This window comes from Delphinus delphis, chromosome 2 (genome assembly GCF_949987515.2).
Source record: "Delphinus delphis chromosome 2, mDelDel1.2, whole genome shotgun sequence".
Classification (NCBI taxonomy): Eukaryota; Metazoa; Chordata; class Mammalia; order Artiodactyla; family Delphinidae; genus Delphinus; species Delphinus delphis.
This window is the reverse complement of record NC_082684.1, coordinates 114,647,456-114,668,614: the sequence shown is the minus strand read 5'-3', so window position 1 is coordinate 114,668,614 and position 21,159 is coordinate 114,647,456. Positions and strand designations below refer to the sequence as shown.

The following is a 21,159-nucleotide window of genomic DNA, read 5'->3' as shown; positions in this document are numbered from 1 at the left end:
CACTCCAGGGTATATATCTGAAAAAAAAATGAAAACACTAATTTGGAAAGATACATGCACCTCAATGTTCATAGCAGCATTATTTACAATTGCCAAGATATGGAAACAACCTAAGTGTTCATCAACAGATGAATGGCTAGAGAAGATGCAGTATATATATACAATGGAATACTACTCAGCCATAAAAAAGAATGAAATTTTGCCATTTGCAGCAACATGGATGGATTTGAAGGGTATTATGCTAAGTGAAATAAGTCAGATAAAGAAAGAAAAATGCTGTATGTTATCATTAATATGTATAATATAAAAAATACAACAAACTAATAACTATAACAAAAAGGAAGCATTCTCACAGACATAGAGAATAAACTAGTGGTTACTAGTAGGTAGAGGGGAGTGGGGAGGGGCAAGACAGAGGTAGGGGTTTAAGAGGTACAAAGTACTATGCATAAATAAATAAGCTGCAAGAATATATTATATACCACAGGGGATATAGCCAATATTTTATAACTATAGATGAAGTATAACCTTTAAAAATTGTGAATCACTCTGTTGTACACCTGTAACTTATGTAATATTGTACATCAACTATATATAAATTTTTTTTAATTAGAAAAAAACAAACAGAAAAGTCTGGTCAGAGTTGTTCAAGATACTCTGCTTACATGTACTCTGTTATGTGCTTTAGCAAAAACTACTGTGTGTTGGGAATGAAAAGTGAAGGAGAGGTCATAATGATAACTACAATGTTTATTCCTTACTTGTACATCATATTAAAGCAGTTTCATGAGCTATCTGAATCAGTGATGTGCTTTCACCACCTGCACCTTGTAATTTCAGTAATTGAAGATACCAAGATACCCATACCTTAAAGATTGAAGACTTCTACTACAACATTTTTTAGTTAGCCTGACTTCCAATTTCTTTGGTAAAGATACATTTATTTTATCTTGTAAGCCATTCAGGATAGAGAATTAATACCGGGATCTAGTTTGAACATGGAAAAGACAAACTGTGGAGACAGGAGTCCATATATCTGTCTGTTTTACTGGCTATGGAGACAGCAATTCTAAGATCAAAAGCAATGGACTGAGATGGTAATCAGGCTGGTGAGAATAAAAGCTTGGTAGGGACTGCTTTAGTGAGTAATCTCAGCAGCTTTCTGTTGATGCACAGCCCATGATTCAGACCTCATAGCGTGTGAGAGCAGAGACCTTGAATCTCTGACTGTCTCCTTACTCTGACAACAGGGATTTTATCAGAGGTCTATGTAAGCCTGGGTCTTTGGACATGTATCATATCCATTCCATCTGAACAGTTACTATAATCTTCTATCCCTGAGCTCATAATGGTTATGCAATTTCCCCTGAATGTCGGATACTTTACCTTCAACTCTGGTGTGGAAGTTTTCCATACTGAGGCGATAAGAACAGTATGGCTCTTTATGACATCTCTCTCATAAATAAATATTCATTTGAAAGCACTGCAAGGTAGCATGGATCTATGGTTAAAAATGAGGCGTCTGGTCACAGTTGTGACTTCATGGCCTGAAGTTGCTGAAAGATTTGGTGATTGTCCAGTTAATTTGATCAATGCTGACAGCATAGCCATCCCACTCCAATGCAAAATGTGTCTGCTTCAATTCACATTTTTTAATAACATGTTATTAAGATATACTTCCATACCATACAGTTTACTAATTTAATATATACTCTCCAGCATTTTTTAAAGATATTTTTTGATGTGGACCATTTTTAAAGTCTTTATTGAATTTGTTACAATATTGCTTCTGTTTTATGTTTTGGTTTTTTGGCCGTGAGGCATGTGGGATCTTAGCTCCCCAACCCGGGATCGAACCTGCACCCCTTGCATTGGAAGGCAGATCCTTATCCAGGGAAGTCCCTCTCCAGTGTTTCTTAGAATATTCAAAAAGTTGCATATAGATCAGCGCTATCTAACTTCAGAACATTTTCATCACTCCAAAAAGAAACTCCATAAACATTAACAATCACTCCTCATTCCCCCCGACCCCTGTCCCCATCCCCTGGCAACCATTGATATAATAATTTCTGTCCCTATGGATTTGCCGCATTGAATGTATGTGGAATCACATAATATGTCATCTTTTGTGTCTGGCTTGTTTCACATAACATGGTATTTTCAAGCTTCATCTATGTTGTAGCACATATCCAGAGCTTCATTCCTTTTTATGACTAACATTCCATTGTCTGTATGTACTGCATTTTGTTTATCCTTTCATCCGTTGATAGACATTGGGGTTATTTCCACTTTGGGGTTATTATTAATAATGTTTTAAATTTTATCATTATTATTAATAGCAATTATTATTTATTATTAATATACTTTTGTATAATTTGTTATGTGAACATATGTTTTCATATCTCTTGGGAGTACACCTAGGAGTGGAATTTCTGGGTTATATGGTAACTAAGTTTAATATTTTGAGGAACTGGCAAACTGATTTCCAACATAGTTTCACAATTTTGCCTTCCCACCAACAATGGATGATATTTCAGTTTCTTCATATCCTTGCTGAAACTTGTTATTGCCCGTCGTTTCTATTATGGTCATAATAGTGTGTGTGAAATGGTATTTTATTGTGGTTTTGATTTACATTTCCTTAATGACTAATGACATTGAGCATTTTCATTACTTACTAGCCATTTTTATATCTTCTTTTGGGAAATGTCATTTTAGAACCTTTGCACATGTTTTCATTGGGTTTTTAAAAAACTTTTTCATTGTTGAGTTGTAATCGTTTTTTAAATATTCAGAAAATAGTTCTTTATCAGATACATGGTTTGCTAACACCATGATTTTCTAACATCAATAAATTCACTTTTCACTTATTTGGTGGTGCTCTTTGAAGCACATTTTAAATTTTGATAAAGTTCAATTTATCTATTTTTTCTTGTAATTTTGCTGTCATATCTAAGAAACTGTTGTCTAATTCAATGTCATGAAGAACTCTGCCTATGTTTTCTTCTCAGAGTTTTATAGTTTTATCATCTACATTTAGGCCTCCCTTTCATTTAGAGTGCACTTTTTTATATGGTAGGTGGTAAGGGTCTGACATCATTCTTTTGCATGGAGATATCCACTTGTCACAGCACCATTTGTTGAGAAGATTGTCTTTTCCCCATTCAGTTTTCTTGGAACCCTTGTCAAGAAATCAATCCCCCATAAGTATAAAGACTTATTTCTGGACTTAATTCTATTTCATTCATCTAAATGTCTATTCTATGTCTGCACCACATTATTTGATTACTGTAGTTTTGTAGCAAGTTTTGAAATCAGGAAGTGTGAACCCTCCAACTTTGTTATTTTTCAAGATGTTTTTTGCTGTTCTCAGTCTCTTGAGTTTCCAAGTGAATTTTGGAATTTTTCAGTTTCTGCAAAGAGGTCAAATGGTATGCTGATAGAGAGCGCATTGATTTTACAGAACAATTTGAAGAGTAATGACATTTTAACACTACTAAGTGAACATGGAATGTCTTTCCATTTATTTAGAACATCTTCAATTTATTTCAATGATATTTTTCAGTTTTCAGTGTATTAGTAATGCACTTCTTTTTAAAAATTTATTTCTATGTATTCTATCATTTTATGGTCTTGTGGATAGAATTATTTCTTAAATTTATCTTTGAAATTGAATTTTTTATATTGTTCATATCCTGCAATTGTGTTTAACTCATTTATCAACTGCAATAGTTTTGTGGTGAGTTTGGTAGGATTTTATATACAAGATCATATCATCTGCAAATAGTGGTAGTTTTATATCTTCTTTTCCAATCTGGATGTTCTATTTCACTTTCTTGTCTAATTTTTCTATCTAGAATCTCCAGTACAGTGTTGAATAGAAGATATGAGATTGAAATTCGTGTCTTGTTTTGATCTTAAGGGAATGCATGCAGTCTTTTACCATTAAATATGAAGTTAATTGTGGATTTTCCATTGCTGCTCTTTATAAGGTTAAGCAAGTTCCATTCTACTCCTAGCTTTGTTATGTATTTTATCATGAAAATGTGTTGAATATTATAAAATTTTTTCTCCATCTTTTGAGCTAATTATGTGAATTTTGTCCTTTATTCTATAATATGGAATGTATTAATCGACTTTAGTATGTTGAACCAGCCTTGAATTTCTGTAGCATATTCCATTTTGTTATGGTGTTTAAATCTTTATATATGCTGTGGGTAACAGTGGCCTTATAGAATGAGCTGGGAATTGTTTCTCATCTGTATTTTCTTTGGAAAGGTTTGTGAATGATTGTTGTTAATTCTTTTTTAATTGGTAGAATTCACTATTTGGTAGAATCTATGTGAGTGGGCTTTTCTTAGTGGAAAGAATTTTTGTTACTAATTCACTCTCTTTACTTGTTATAGGTTTATTTATATCTTCTATTTCTTCGTAAAGCAGCTTTAGTAGTTTGTATCTTTCTAGGAATTTGTTCATTTCTTCTAGATTTTGAGTTTGATGGCACATAATAGTTCATAATACTCCCTTATATTTTACTTTCTATATATGTCTTAGGTCATGTCCTTCTTTTATTCCTAATTGGAATTTTCTTTCTTTCTTAGTTAGACTAGGTAATGGTTTGTCAATTCTGTTGATCTTTTCAAGAACCAACTTTTTATTTTGTTGATTTTCCTTATTGTTTTTCTTCTTTATTTTTCATTAATTTCTGCACTAATCTGTATTATTTCCTTCCTTCTGCTTGCTTTAGTTTTAATATTCTTTCCTTTTACTATTTTTTCCCCTAGTGGAAGGTTAAGTTATTAATCTAAGTTCTTTTTTTAATATAAGTGTTTACAGCTGTACATTTTCTTCTAATGACTGCTTTAGCTATGTCTCATAAGTTTTGTGCTACCATTTTAATTCAGTTCAAAGTATTTTGTAATTTCCCCTTAAATTATAGGGGAAATTACAAAGAAGAATCCCACTGATTCTTCTTTGCCCATTTGTTACTTAGGAACATGTTTAATTTCCACATATTTCTAAATTACAAAGTGATTGCTCCAATGAGCTCCATTCCTATCCCCTCATCTCCACTGTATGGACATACAAATTACAAATGTATACACTATAAACATATCAACACAGTTTTATAAGGATTGCTTTATGCAGTTTTTAAAAATCAGAGAGGATTAGAAAAGTGTTACACATGAAAATACACTGATACTGTCTTTTATATTTACCTATGTATTTACCTCAACCAGTGTTCTTTATTTCTTCATGTGTATTTAAGTTACTGTTTAATATCCTTTTATTTCAGCTTGAAGTTAAATGTTTTATTATTTCTTGTGGAGCAGACATGCTATCCATGAATTCTCTGATTTTATTTACTTGAGAATGTCTTAATTTCTCCCTCATTTTTCAAGGTTAATTTTGCCAGATGTAGAATTCTTAGTTGACAATCTTCTATTTCAGCACTTTAAACATGCCATCCCACTGCCTTCTGACCTTCCTGATCCCTGATGAAAAGTCAGATGTTATCTTACTAAAGATAGCTTGCAGATGATAAGTGGCTTTTCTCTTGTTACTTCCGCATTCTTTCATTATCTTGGTTTTCAGCAATTTGACTAAGATGTCTCTAAACATGGATCTCTTTGTGTTGATTCTACATAGAATTTATTGAGCTACTTAGATTACAGTATAATACTTTTTGGTCAAATTTGGGAAGTTTGGGACCATTCCATCTTCAGATAGTCCTTCTACACCTTTCTCTCTCTCCAGTCCTTCTGGGGCCTACATTAGCCATATGTTGGTATGCTTGATGGTGTCCCATAAGAACCAAAAGGTCCTGTTGTTTTTATTTATTCCTTTTTCATTTTCTTTCTCAGACTGGATAATCTCAATTGACCCTTATTCATGATAACTGATTATTCCTTCTGTCAGTGTAATCCCTTGTTGAGCCCCCCTAGTGAATGTTTTATATTAATTGTTTTACTTTCCAACTGTAGAATATCTACTTGGTTCGTTTTTTGTTTTGTTTTGTTTTAATAAAGTTAAACAGTAAAACAAAACTACACAAGCTGCCCTGTCCACCCCCACCTCCCTCCCCTACCCGCAGTCTTCGGTGCTGGCTCGCTTTCCTTCACCCCACTCACTCAGACACAGGGTATCTAATTGAAAGAATGAAACTGCTCTAAGTACGTGGATCATGATGAAGGGAGGAGGCGAACTGTGTCCACACTGGAGGTTAAACTGAGCAAGTCTGCATTCTCTGGGTTCTGGATGGTTTCCTTTCATTAGCCAAAGTGAAAAAGAAAGTTCCCTGCACCAGATGCTTCAAAGCTGAAACCCCCAGGACCACCGAAGAATGTCTTGAAGATATTGTTTGCATGAAAATCACCCATATTCATGCCCTCTTCATCCAGGTCTTGTTCACTGTCATAGCGAGCCTTTTTCTTGGGATCAGAGAGAATGGTAAAAGCTTCTCTGACTTCCTTGAACTTTTTCTCCTCCTCCTTCTGAACTTCAGCAATGGCTCCACTGTGGTGATCTGGATGGTGCATCAAGGCCCGTTTCCGATAAGCTTTCTTGATCTCATCCTCAGAGGCATTCTTGTCTACTCCAAGAATCTTGTAGTAATCTTTCCTCTTACTCTTCTTCAGTTCCAACTGTGCATTTTTTAGGAGCTGTTTGTGTTCTTTTGTTTTCTCCATCTGATATACTTTTTCATAGTCCCGTACTGCTTCTTCATAGTGTCCTGTGTCCATGTAACACTGACCTCTTCTCAAGTAGGCTTTTATATAAGTGTCATCAAGCTTCACTGCATTTGTGCAGTCTTCTATTGCATCATCTAGTTTCTTAAGCTTGGAGTTAACCATACCCCGATGACAGTAGAGTTTAGCGTTTGTTCTTATATTATTGGGGTCTATCCCCAGGGCTTCTGTGTACAGTTCACATGCTAGCTTGTAATTTCCTTCTGTAAATGTTTTATTCCCATCTTCTTTCTTTGCTTTAAGTGCTTTGACATTTCTGCAAGTGATGCAGGCCTTCTCCTGGTCAGGAGCCATCCTGAGAGCTTGGACAAAAAAACTGAACCGCCTTCTTAATACAATCTTCATAATCAAGGCAAAGACTTCGTACATACAGAGCATCGGCATTGGTGGAATCCATTCGTAAAATGTCACTGGCCACACACTGTGCTTCTGGATAATGACCCAGCATTGCTAAACATTATGCTTTGAGGATTTTGAAGTGATGGCAGGCAGGGGCATATTCTAGGGCATGGTGCATGCAGAAAACAACCTTCCGAAAATCCCGCTTCTCAAAATCCGTTTCTGCTATTTTCTCATATTCTATGATTGCATTGGCATTCTTGAACTCCTGTTGTACCTGAGCATTTTTTTGACCCAGGTCTAGGGCTCTCTGGAAACTACGACATGCCACCATAGCATTCCCTAGAGATAGGTGGCATTTGTCCTCTCGTAGATGTCCCTCACTGACTGCTGTGCATCTCCAAGAGCTTCCCAGAACTTTCTGAGCATCATCAAGGTGGCTGCTCGATTCCTGTAATAGCTAGCATTTTTAGGACACATATCTCTTTGCTTCCTCATCATATAGCAGCTCTGGTTCAGTTGCCGCAGTTACCACATTGCACTCCAGGGCAGCCGCCATCTTACCTCTGGGACCCTCTACCTGGTTCTTTTTTACACTTCCTGTCTCTTTACTGATATTCTTTTTTTTTTTGGTGACACATATTTCTCATTTTTATATATGTTTTCCTTTAGTTCTTTGCATGTATTTATGATAGCTGATTTAAGTTTAACATCTTACTAGAATTCTCAGAGTCAGTTCCTATTGGCTGCTTGTTTTTCCCATTGCCTGTGTATGGGTTATACTTCCCTGTTTTTGGGGGTATCTTGTAAGTTTTTATTGATTATCTAGACATTTAGAATAATGTACTGTGGCACCTTTAGCAATCCAATTCTCTCTCCCACTAGGGTTTGTTGTCATTGTTATTTGTTTTATTGTTATTGTTATTTAGTATTTTTTGACTATTTCTTTAAAGTGTGTATTATTTGTTATGTGGCAATTGATGTGTGCTCAGTTATCCTAGTTGTAAGCTAACAGAGATTTTCTTAAATGTCGTGAACCAGTGAGTCTACCAACCTTTGCTGAGAGGCTCTGTTGAGCATGTCTTTAATGTTTTGAAAAGCAGTCTACCTCTCTGTCTTAGCCTTCACTTCCTGATTATGCGGAGCCTGACAAAGCCCTAAGTTTTACCTCTGACTGGTGTCACTACCTCAGGCAACTGTTATGTTAAACAATTGCTGTTGATTCTTTTCAGCAAATACCATACAGGTTAGGGCTGTTGACAGAGAGTGAGTTCTGAGTTGGGTCAAGTAAAAACAAGTACTGAAACTGGACTTTTCATCATGCTGCAAGCAAGTCAAAGGGTGACAGTTCTCTGGGGCTTTTTAGGAAGCTCCAAACTATTCTGGCTCCTCCGGTGGCTGCTAGACTACTTGATTTCACAGTTAGTATAGTTGTGAGACTATTGCTTTTCAAAGCTCCCATGGAGCTGGGGAGAGAGTGATCGGATTATGGCAAGCTAAAAGACTGCAGGGCTCACTGTTTTGACTAAAATTTAGTTGTTTTTTCTTGAATAAACATTTCATGGATTTTTTCAAGCCTTTAATTCATTTGCAGAGTTTATATAGCTTTTATAGGGGAGAGGATTTTCAGAAATCTTTACTCAGACATTTGGAAATCAAGCCCCTCTGCTTCACTTTTGATGATCAAAACAAATAGTTCCCATTTGTATAGTATGCTAGTTTTTACAAAGGACCCTCATGTATTACCTCTTTTTCTTTTTAAATTTTGATTTGTGAAATATTTTAAACATAAAATGTAGGGAAAACAATTTATAGTGTATTCTTGTACTCACTATCCATATTTAACAGATGAAATATTTTGCCATATTTGCTTCATTTTTCTCTTTTTATTTTGAAAGAAAGAAATATGTTGATTATTTTTCCTTCTTACCCTCTAAAGAGGTTACTTCTCTTTTGAGGTTCACATTTGTTAATGCTAATCATATTTGCAAACTTTGGTACATCAATGCATAAAAATACATGTGTATTTATCTATATCTGTATACTGTCTTGTGTATTCTTTAAATGATAGCTTACTTTTATACATTTCTTTTTGAAACTAGCATTTCTTTATCATTTTGACATTTATCCATGCTGTTGCATATAAATCTATAGTTTAACAGAGTAGTACTTCATTAAATTATCAAATATACTCTATTTATTCAGTCTTATACTGATGACACTTCAGGACAGTTGTTGTGAGTGGTGTGAGCTCTGAAGCCAGAAATCCTGGACTCTAATCCCTTTTGGGTTACTTTTGTTTGTAATTTGGGGAAAATTATTTAACTGCAGTGCCTTGATTTACTCATATGGGTATAACAATAGTACCTACCACATAATTTTTAGGATTAAATTACATAGTACAAATGAAAATCTTAAAAGAGTTCTTGGGAAACAGTAATGCCTTGGCAAGAATTAGTTCCTATTATAAACAATGTTGCAGGAAACACCCTCATACATATCTCATGAAATTTCTGGATAATAAAATATGCAATGTCCAGCTCAAAAGAGTGGTATGAAGGTGCATTTCCACTAGCTTTTCCCAAATTCTAATCATATATTGATGGAATCAGACAACCAGCCTGGGTCAAGGTATTTGACATGCATATATTCAACAAAAAAATCCGTGTCCAGAATGCACATTTACTGAAACCTTCTGTAAGTTTATAAGAAAAAATATTCCCATTAAAAAATGGGAAAATAAATGTGAATAGAAAATTCACTGGAAAAGAAACTCCCATGACCAATAGAGTCAATAGAAAATTCACCAAAAAAGAAACTTCCGTGACCAATAGAGTCAGAGAGGTTAACTGACTAACTGGTAGTTAGAAACCTTGTAAGTAAGTGATCCAAAGTAGCTTTAATGCACATTTCCCAAGTCCACACGCAGACTTTCTCCACTACTCCACTTTTCTTCCAATTAATCCTCCAATTACTGAATCTCTGCTTCTCTGAGCGATGTGTAACAGCAGCGTGTTTCTCCTGCTTTTGGAGTGTCCTTTTATTTAAACAAAAACATTTTTTCTAGGAAGATTTCTCTAAGCTGAAATTAACTAGAGCAACTTGGAACACATGGTGTGTTATCTACGGATGTGTGCATGCGTTTAGAAAATCTGTGTAGTTGTTTCTACAAATGTATGAATGTAACAGGTGTCCAGGCACACATGTGTTTTTCATAGCTACTGCTTGCAAAAGAGTTGATGGAAGCGATCTCCTTTCAGAATAGCAACAGAGCTAATACAGCTATTCACTACAATTCACATTTACCGAAATGAAACAGGAATTTGGCAACTTGAAGTGGAGTTACCAGAGGTTGGCATGCTCATGGGCTTCTAAAATATATGAGGGAAAAACATTTCCTATCCAATATTTGACATTCCATGTTCCAAAAGATTTTTTATTTTAACCCCAGTCTTAATAGCCCTTCAGTATCAAAATTAAGTGTGTTTTCCGCTAAAAGGCCAGTGAAACTTAAGGTTGCCCTGGGGTCTCGGTAGCCAGTGCATCTTCTGTAAGTGGCTTGATTGCCGTCTGTAGAGAGGAGTGCTGGGAAAGATGTGCTTGACCAAGGCTATACATTACAGTCCAATTAATGTGAAGATCACTACATGAGTCTTTAACTTTATCTAGTAACTGTTGTAATCTCTAATGAAGACCACAGAGAGAACAGAGGGACATTTAGAATCCACTCTCTCTGCCAGGCACGAAGGGGAATGGTTTCGGTTGTATACCGTTGTATACACCAGGGTAGCTTCTCTCAAATTTTCTGTCCCCCATATGCCTCTCTTACTCTTACCATCTCAATTAAGAATTATAAACAAAAGCCAGAACCTTCAAGGTACATGTGAATATGGGCATTACCAAGTATAGCAGTAGTTCCTAGCAAGGGCTCTGGAGTGAGAGACCTTGGTGAGAATTTCAGGCTATTTGAGTTGGGTTATTAAAACCCTCTAAGCCTCAGGTTCATCAGTCAATAATGGGAATGAGAATTGCATCCCTTTCATAAAATTATTAGAATGATTAAATAGCCTCTGGGTTTAAAGAATCCTGAGTCCTAAGCAATTTGTACACATTTGCTTTTATTATACTGTTATTGAATATTAAAGAAAAATAAAGCTCTGAGTGTGTCCCAAAGTCAGGACATCCAAGGTAACTCACCATGGTTATTCATTGTGTGGTCTTCTAATGTCAGCTTTTTAGTCGTTTTCTTTGCTGCCCTGATTCCTCTGTGGTCATTGAGCATTTTCTAGGCCCACTTGAGCTCAACTCTCTCTTTGTGATAAAAGCTTTAGTATAGGAATTTTTTTACTTGCACCATGGAAGGACTGGCCTGTTCAACCCTTCTCTTGTGAGTGCTACTTGTCAATACTGCCTTCCATCAGTGTTTCCTCATGTCTCCCTTTCTTAAAGGTTTACCTCTGGTTTCTTCATGCCTCTGTCTCACAGATCCTCTCTGAACTTTTTAAACACCCCCACTGGATACATATCAGATTCTACTGAGAATAGTGGGAGAATGTCTGCTACCTCATACCAGAGGACTTAGTCAATTTCCTTTCTCGATATCTCACCCTTTGAGAACAGGGTCTTCCTTTCCCTGATACCTTCAAGGTCAAAAGTGGAATAGAGGATTTGAACCAGCCTCCATATCATGAATTACAGGATATTATACTCTCTCTATTTCTCACTATAGCACAGATATATATATATATATATATATATATATACACACATGTATACCTATGTCTGGTACTAAGGAAACTACTCAGTGGGCTGCCACACCTAGACATTTTAGCTAAATTTGGAACAGTGCCTAAAAAGAATTAATATTATTCTGACCAAAAATCAGGTGTGTTTGTTCAAAATCTTTTTATGCCAGGTTTATCATTATTGCAACTATATACTTTAATTAATGAATATGTAAATTGATGAAATATGAGCGTGAGTTGTTGCTACTATAAAAATTAAATTGATAGTTTGGGAGAGACAAGATAAAAGAAAATTACTGTCTTAGTCATTGTCTTCAGGCTACTATGACAAAAATCCCACAGACTGGGTGGCTTAAACAGCAAACATTTATTCCTCACAGTTCTGGAGGCTGGGAAATCCACAATCAAGGTTCTGGACAACTTGGTTCTTGTAAGAGCCTTCTTCCTAATTTGCAGATGGTTGCCTTCTTGTAATCTCTTCACATGATGACAAAAGAGAGGTCTATTCTTTTTCTCTTCTTATAAGGACACGAATCCCATCATGAGTGCTTCAACCTAATTACCTCCCGAAGGCCCCACCTTCTAGTACCATGATATTAGGGGTTAGGGCTTCAATATATGAATCAGAGGGTTACAAACACACAGTTCATAACAATCATCAAAAATATTTGTTGCTGGGGCTCCCCTGGTGGCGCAGTCGTTGAGAGTCCGCCTGCCGATACAGGCGACATGGGTTCGCACCCCGGTCCGGGAAGATCCCACATGCTGCGGAGCAGCTAGGCCTGTGAACCATGGCCATTGACCCTGCGCATCTGGAGCCTGTGCTCCACAATGGGAGAGGCCACAATGGTGAGAGGCCCGCGTACCGCAAAAAAAAAAAAAAAAAAAAAAAAATTTGTTGGGAATTAAGTATGGGTGATAAAACTAATGTGAAATAACAGCAAAAACCATGTAAGACAGTGCGCTTAACTTGCTGAGCAAGTGACATGTTACTGCACTCGCTACATACCATTTTAAAGAATTGAAGATCATTGCTGATATATTATAGATGTGGCTTGTGATCTTCATGAATTGGGTAATTTCCATTATTTAAAATAAATAAAGTATTTTAATTGTGCAAACTTATTTTTAGGATTATTTGTTTTAAATAACTTTTAAAAAGTCTTAACCCTGTAGTCAGAGAAAAGACGTGTATAAAGTTCAGAAATAATTTAGAACTTTGAGGGGCATTCAAGGGTATGACCCCCATCAGGATTGATCCTCCTGTGCTATCTCCCCTGTATTCCCCACTAAGCCAAAAGGCCACGTCAGAGGAGAGAGCTATGAGGCTCAGAGACATAAACCAAAGAAAATATTTGTTATGTCATCATTCTCCATTTTGTTAGAACTAAACAAAGAGCTAAAAATAAAAGGCAATAAAATTACATGAAAAATAGCCTTTATTTACATTTATTTAGTGTTCAAGGTAAGAGGTGACCTGTGAAGATTCCAAAGAGGCCCTCTGATATACTTTCAAGGACTTAACTGAGTGTCAAAACCAATGATGACCCTGATCTTTTACTATGTGAAACTTTCTTTTGCAATTCATGAAACTCAGAGACGGAAAACCAAAGAACAGAGGCAAAGAAGATGGGGTGAAACACCAGGAGAAACTAGGAGAAACAAAAAGTAAAGGAAGTCAAGAGAACAAAAGCAGAATTTTCTGAGGGGAAACACTCCTAATACACATATGTGTATTTATAAATTCACAAATAAATAATTATGAAGCTAACATTGAATGGGAGTTTACCATATGCTGTCTTCTTATAATTTCTTGCTATATAAGAAATTATTTCCTTGAGTGAAAGAAGAAGGTTTACCTTTAATTCATGTGTTTCTGAAAGCCTACCTCATCCATGACAAGCAGTAGACTTATGTTAATTGTATCAATCAAGGTAAAAATTTCATAAATTGCAAAAGAAATTTTGGCTTGGTAAGGGATCAGGGACACCCTGGTCTTGACACTCAGTAAAGTCCTTGAAAGTGTATCAAAGGGCCTCTTTGGAATCTTCACAGGATCACCTCCTACCTCAAACAAATAAAGCAAATAAAGGTAAATAAAGCCTAAGTAAATAAAGATTATTTCTTATGTAACTTCGCTGCTTATTTTTCAAGTTCTTTAAGACTATAACAAAATAGAGAATGATGACTTAACAAATATGAAATTTTTTAATATTCTCTAATACATCATGAATTGATAAAGTAAATGTATGTATAATGTTAGAAATGAAAAAGTAACTTCATCATACTGTTTACAATGAAAAATTACAAGTATAAATAATTTAGGGTCCATATGGATTAAAGGTGATTTATATAAATTGCTTGACATTAGAAGGTGCTCCATAATGTTAAGTATTATTATTGCAAGGGTTTTGTAAGCTTCGTTTTATTCTCTTGGGAGATGTACACATATTTTTTGTATTATTTATATGGAAAAATATTTTCCCAGTTCCAAGTGTCCAATTTATAAATGAATTTTTAGGCTAACACATTTGAATATTGTACATTATCTTCACTAATAGATATAGAAGCTCAACCTGATAATGATAGGAGAAAAAACAATGCCAGGGTCTTACTATTTACATCATACTTTTGTTTCTGCCTGTTCCCAAGGTGGCCCAAATTTGAAAGTTGAGAGAAATGTTGTCAATTCTATGTTGACCAAAAGAGAAAGTTTCTTCCAAATCATTTTATTTAAAAGGTGCCTGGAAGTTATGAGTGCAAATAAGAAAGACCAATAGAAAATAACAGAGTAAAAAATGATCTCCACAATTTTGTATTTAGAAATAAAAATATTTAACCAGACAAATGCTTAAAGATGAAATCATGTTAACATTTATTGTAATTTTTTTAAAATAGCAAAACAAATTTAAGTGCCCAGCTCTGGGGGACAAGTAAGTCTGATGGTGGTGCATGTGTATAATCTAATACTCAGCAGCTGTTAAAATGATAGAAAATTGCTATTTCCTACTATTTCCTGTTTCTTGCAATTGCCACGTGATTATGCTAATTTATAAGCTGAGTGTGCATTTGTGTGTGTGTGTGCATCTAGAAAGCCAAAGACAAAATGTTCATAGTCATCAGTTCTAGATATTTAGATATTTTGTGACTCCCAAAAGAAATTAATTTTCTACCAATGTTTTCTGTTTTCTATATTGATCCTCTAAACTACAATTACAAAAGGAGTTTCATGGTTATGCTTTATTTCTCATTGGTGTATGTTTTCTTTTTCCTGGGGTTCTTAGAAACATTAATCTAAGGAAAAATCTAGAAAATGAGCCAAGGTATAGATTCACAACTGTAATTTCTAGGCCCTGACAGAGAGCCTCCTTCCACATAGCTGTCAACAAATCAAACTCTCCACTGATGATAATGTATTAAATAAAAGCTGCTTTTTTAAATTACAACTACAGCATAAAAGAAAAGATGGGTTTCATATGGATTTTTAATTTTTTTCCAGATCATTTCCAAACTTTCTTGTGAATTTCTTGCACCAAAAGAGCCTAGCCCAGTTTCAAGTACCCCAACACTATCCTGTGCGCCCCACCCCAGGGGCACACAGCTCATCTCAGCCGTCAGGACTGGTTTCCCAGGGAACTGTGGGATCTCTGATCCCTGCCTGAAGACCACAGGACACCACCCTAAGCTGCCCAGAAACGCTGGGAATGTAAATGGGAGTCTGACGCAGACAGGTGCTCTGCCTCTATGGGTTCTGCTCCCTCTCATTAGGCTCCAGAATAGTCTGTGGAAAGTCCCCTTGTCCTCTGCTCCAGCTTGGGTATGCCATCTGCCCTCCTCTGAGACTTGGTGGCCCCAACCAGATTTAGATGCATTAATACCATGTGCTGTTAATGGCTGGTGTCTGAAGGACACACTGCTCATCTCTCCCCAGCCCTGCTTTGTTACCTCTGACAACCACTCGAGGCTGGAAGAGACCTTATGTTACTTACACTCAGAGCCAGCCCAGCAGCTAAGTGTGTTCTCACTGGGGACATCAATCTCGGATGCTGAAGTCTGGAGATTTGCATTGCAAATAGTCTACTGTGGTGACATTTCACCACTAGGAACAGAACCTGAGGAATCCTCCCTGGCTAGAACCATAGAGGGAGAAACCCATTCTATAGTCAAATTAAGTGAGGAAGAAAGGCAAGAAGGGGATGAGAAGAAATTGGACCACTTTCCTTTATTTTAAACTGAAGTATAGTTGATTTACAATTTGTGTCAGTTTCAGGTGTCCAGCAAGACAGGAACACAACCACACCCATATATATATATATTTGGTATATATACTTACAGTGTGTGTATGTGTGTATATATATATATATATATATATATATATATATATATATATATATATATATATATATATATACTTTCTCAGATTGTTTTCCCTTATAGGTTAGTACAAAACATTGAGTATAATTCTCTGTGTTATATAGTAGGTCTGTTCTGGTTATCTATCTTATATACAGTAATGTGTATATATTAAGCCCAAACTCCTAATTTATCCCTTCCCCCACGTTTCTCCTTTGGTAACCATATGGAATCTTAAAAAAAATGATACAAATGAACTTATATACAAAATAGAAATGGACCGTTTGCCTTCTGAATGACACAAAGAATATTGATTTTTAAAATTTTGGGGTCCTCGTTCTTTTCAGATCATGAGCTGTTTCCTCCAGGACTTAGATGAGCCCTAAGAATCCCATTTCCCACCCATACCTGACACCTGATGTCGTACGCATGGCCTGTGAATGGTCTTTTCCTGACCCATGTCTTCTGGAAAGCTATTTCTTGGTTTGTTTTCTTCAGTTCTTATGTGTCATTCAGATCTCATACTACTTTGATTCTCTAGCATTTTCCATCTTTAACAAGGACTCATCTTTGAGAATTAAATAAGTTAGTGTATCAAAAAGGCTTTGCACTTGATGCATCTTAGCTATTATTGTATTGTTATTTGGGATAGTTACTCTTCCAGGGTGTTGTATTGAAAAACCTCATTTTGACATCAGGAAAATCTGGGCACTGATGTTAGCTCTACTGCTTTCTAATTTTATGACTTCAGACCAATTACTTAGCTTCTCCAACAGGACTACACATACATAAAGTGGGGATAATAAGAACACTTACCTTCTAATGTTGTAAGAATTAAATGGGATAATGATTCTGAGCATAGAGGTTTAGCCTAATGATTGGCAAATAATAAGGCCTGATTAAGAATTGGATAGTACTGTTATGTAATTATACACTGAGCTGCTAGCCAGAGTCATAGTTGTGGATGTGGAGTAAAATGGGCCTGGTTTGGATTCCAGACCTGCCACTAACTTGTTGTTTATGTCTGAGAAATTTATTTAAACCTTCAGAAGCTAAATTTTTCATCTGAAAAGTACAGACGTTAAGTCATACTTGATAGTCATTTTGAATATTAAATGAGATATATGGGTTTGACAGCTAGTAACATTTATTATTCATTCTTATATTACACAAAATAGTACAAACTGTTCTATAGTTTGGGTACCAGCTGCAGTTTACCCATTTTTGTCTTATTAGAGCTCTTGTCCTATTAGAGTTGTTGTAACACTGTGATCCAGGAACCTATCAGAATCCCTGACATCCTTTTAGGGATTTGTGAGTCCAATATTATTTTTCATAAGAAGACTAAAACATGATTTGCCTTTTCCACTCTCCTTTCCTCAAAATCGTACAGTGACATTTTCCAGAAGCTACAGGATATGGGATGACATCACCACTCTGATGGTAATATGTGATGGGTTTCTAATAGTCTTTTAAAAATAAATTTCATGAATAAATATTTTAAGCTTTTTTCCCTTCTAATTCCTAATATAGAGAATATTGAAAGATATAATCCATACAAACAAAATCTCTTGGAGACCCCTCAATAATTTTTAAGAGTGTAAAGGTGTTCTGAAACTAAATCTTTGAAAATCCCTGTCAGGGGCGTGAGCCACGGCTAGCAGCATGGGCACCAGAAATGGGCATGAGATGATAAGGCTGCTGCTTTAACCACCAAGAATACTGTGGGCAAGCACAGGTCACTATCCACACCTCCCCTCTCAGGAGCCTGTGCAGTCTGCCACTGCCAGGGTCCCATGATCCAGGGACAGGGAGAACACACAGTGCACCTCAGACTGGTGCAATGTCAGGCTGGCCTCTGCCGCCCCAGGCTCACCTGCATTCCGTACCACACCCTGCCCCCAGCTTGAGTGAGCCAGAGACCCCTAATCAGCTTCTACTTTAAACCCATCTTATCTGGGTGAAGAACAGATGCCCTCAGGTGACCTACACACAGAGGTGGGGCCAAATTCAAAGCTGAACCCCAGGATCTGTGTGAACAAAGAAGAGAAAGGGAAATTTCTCCCAGCAGCCTCAGGAGCAGTGGATTAAAACTCCATGATCAATTGGATGTACCCTGCATCTGTGGAATACCTGAATAGAAAATGAATCATCCCAAATTCCAGGCAGTGAACTTTGGGAGCAACTATAGACTTGGGGTTTGCTTTCTGCATCTAATTTATTTCTGGTTTTATGTTTATATTAGTTTACTATTTAGAGCTTATTATCAGCCGTAGCTTTGTTTATTGATTTGGTTTCTCTCTTCCTTTTTTAAATATATATATATACTTTTATTCATTTTTCTCTTTTTGTGTGTGTGTATGTGTATGCTATGTTGTGTGATTTTTTCTGTATAGCTTTGATTTTACCATTTGTCCTAGGATTCTGTCTGTTGTTTTTGGGTTTTTTTTGGAGAATTTTTAGTGCTTGTTAGCATTGGTGGCTTTGTTTTTTTAGTTTGGTAGATCTCTTATTTCTTTCTCTCTTTCTTTTTTATTACTTTTTTATTTTTAATATTTTTTTCTGTTTTAATAAATTTTATTTATTTATTTATTTATTTATTATTTCTTTCTTTTATTTCTCCCTTTTCTTCTGAGCTGTGTGGCTGACAGGGTCTTGGTGCTCTGGCCGGGTGTCAGACCTCACCCTTTGGGGTGGGAGAGCTGAATTCAGGACATTGGAACACCAGAGACCTCCCAGCCCCATGTAATATCAAACAGCAAAAGATCTCCTAGAGATCTCCATCTCAGCGCTAAGACCCAGCTCCACTCAATGACCAGAGAGATACAGTGCTGGACAACTTATGCAAAACAACCAACAAGACAGGAACACAACCACATCCATTAGCAGAGAGGCTGTCTAAAATAATAATAAATTCACAGAAACCCCATAACACACCACTGAACATGGTCCTGCCCACCAAAAATACAAGATCCATCATCATAAACCAGAACACAGGCACAAGTCACCTCCACCAGGAAGCCTATACAAGCCACTGAACCAAACTTACTCACTGGGAGCAGACACCAAAAAACAACAGGAACTACAAACTTGCAGCCTGCAAAAAGGAGACCCCAAACAAGAAATACACAGCAGATGAATGAGCAAGGTAAAAACCCACAAGGCCAAACAAATGAAGAGGAAATAGGCAGTCTATCTGAAAAAGAATTCATAGTAATGATGGTAAAGATGATCCAAAATCTTGGAAATAGAATGGAGAAAATAAAAGAAACATATAACAGGGATTTAGAAGAACTAAAGAGCAAACAAAGAGTGATGAAAAACAGAATAAATGAAATTAAAAATTCTCCAGAAGGAATCAATAGCAGAATGACTGAGAGAGAACAGACAAGTGACCCAGAAGATAAAATAGTGAAATAACTACCGCAGAGCAGAATAAAGAAAAAAGGCTGAAAAGAATTGAGTACAATCTCAGAGACCTCTGTGACAACATAAAACACACCAACATTCAAATTATAGGTGTCCCAGAAGAAGATAAAAAGAAAAGAACTGAGAAAATATTTGAAGAGATTATAGTTGAAAACTTCCCTAATATGGGAAAGGAAATAGTCAATCAAGTCCAGAAGTGCAGAGTCCCATACAGGATAAATCCAAGGAGAAACACATCAAGACACCTATTAATCAAAATATCAAAAAATAAACAGAAAGAAAAAAATATAAAAAGCAACAAGGGAAAAGCAACAATTAACATACAAGAGAATCCCTATAAGGTTAACAGCTAATCTTTCAGCAGAAATACTGAAAGCCAGAACAGAGTGACAGGACATATTTAAAGAGATCAAAGGGAAAAACCTACAACCAAGATTACTCTACCAAGCAAGGATCTCATTCAGATTTGACAGAGAAATTAAAACCTTTACAGACAAGCAAAAGCTAAGAGAATTCAGTACCACCAAACCAGCTTCACAAGAAATGCAAGAGGAACTTTTCTAGACAGGAAACAAGAGACAAGGAAAAGACTTAAAATAGCAAACACAGAACAATTAAAAAATGGGAAAAAGAACAAACATATCAATAACTCCCTTAAATATAAATAGATGAAATGCTCCAACCAAAAGGCATAGAATGGCTGAATAGATTAAAAAAAAAAAAAAAAAAGACCTGTATATATGTGGTCTTCAGGAGACCGACTTCAGACCTAGGGACACATACAGACTGAAAGTGAGGGGATGGAAAAAGATACTGCATGCAACTGGAAATCAAAAGAAAGCTGGAGTAGTAATTCTCATATCAGACAAAAGAGACTTTAAAATAAAGACTATTATAAGAGACAAAGAAGGGCAGTATCTAATGATCAAGGGATCAATCCAAGAAGAAGATATAACAATTGTAAATATTTATGCACCCAACATTGGAGCACCTCAATACATAAGGCAAATACTAACAGCCATAAAAGGGGAAATCCACAGTAACACAATCATAGTAGGAGACTTTAACACCCCACTTTCACCAATGGACAGATCATCCAAAATGAAAATAAATAAGGAAACACAAGCTTAAAATGACATGTTAAACAAGATGGACTTAATTGATATTACAGGACATTCCATCCAAAAACAGCAGATTACGCTTTCTTCTTAAGTTCTCATGGAACATTCTCCAGGATAGATCATATCTTGAGTCACAAATAAAGCACTGGTAAATTTAAGAAAATTGACATCATATCAAGTATCTTTTCTGACCAAAACACTATGAGACTAGATATCAAATACAGGAAAAAAATCTGTAAAAAATACACACACGGAAGTGACACAATACACTACTAAATAAACAAAAGATCACTGAAGAAATGAAAGAGGAAATCAAAAATACCTAGAAATAAAAGACAATGAAAACATGACAACCTAAAACCTGTGGGATGCAGCAAAAGCAGTTCTAAGTGGGAAGTATATAGCAATACAATCCTACATCAA

At 36.0% G+C, this 21,159-nt stretch overlaps 1 pseudogene; it reads right to left on the bottom strand.

Annotated features, from left to right (window-relative positions):
- Positions 1 to 6,272: 6,272 nt before the first annotated feature.
- Positions 6,273 to 7,647, bottom strand: LOC132419754 (dnaJ homolog subfamily C member 7 pseudogene; annotated as a pseudogene).
- Between the last annotated feature and the right edge of the window lie 13,512 nt (positions 7,648 to 21,159).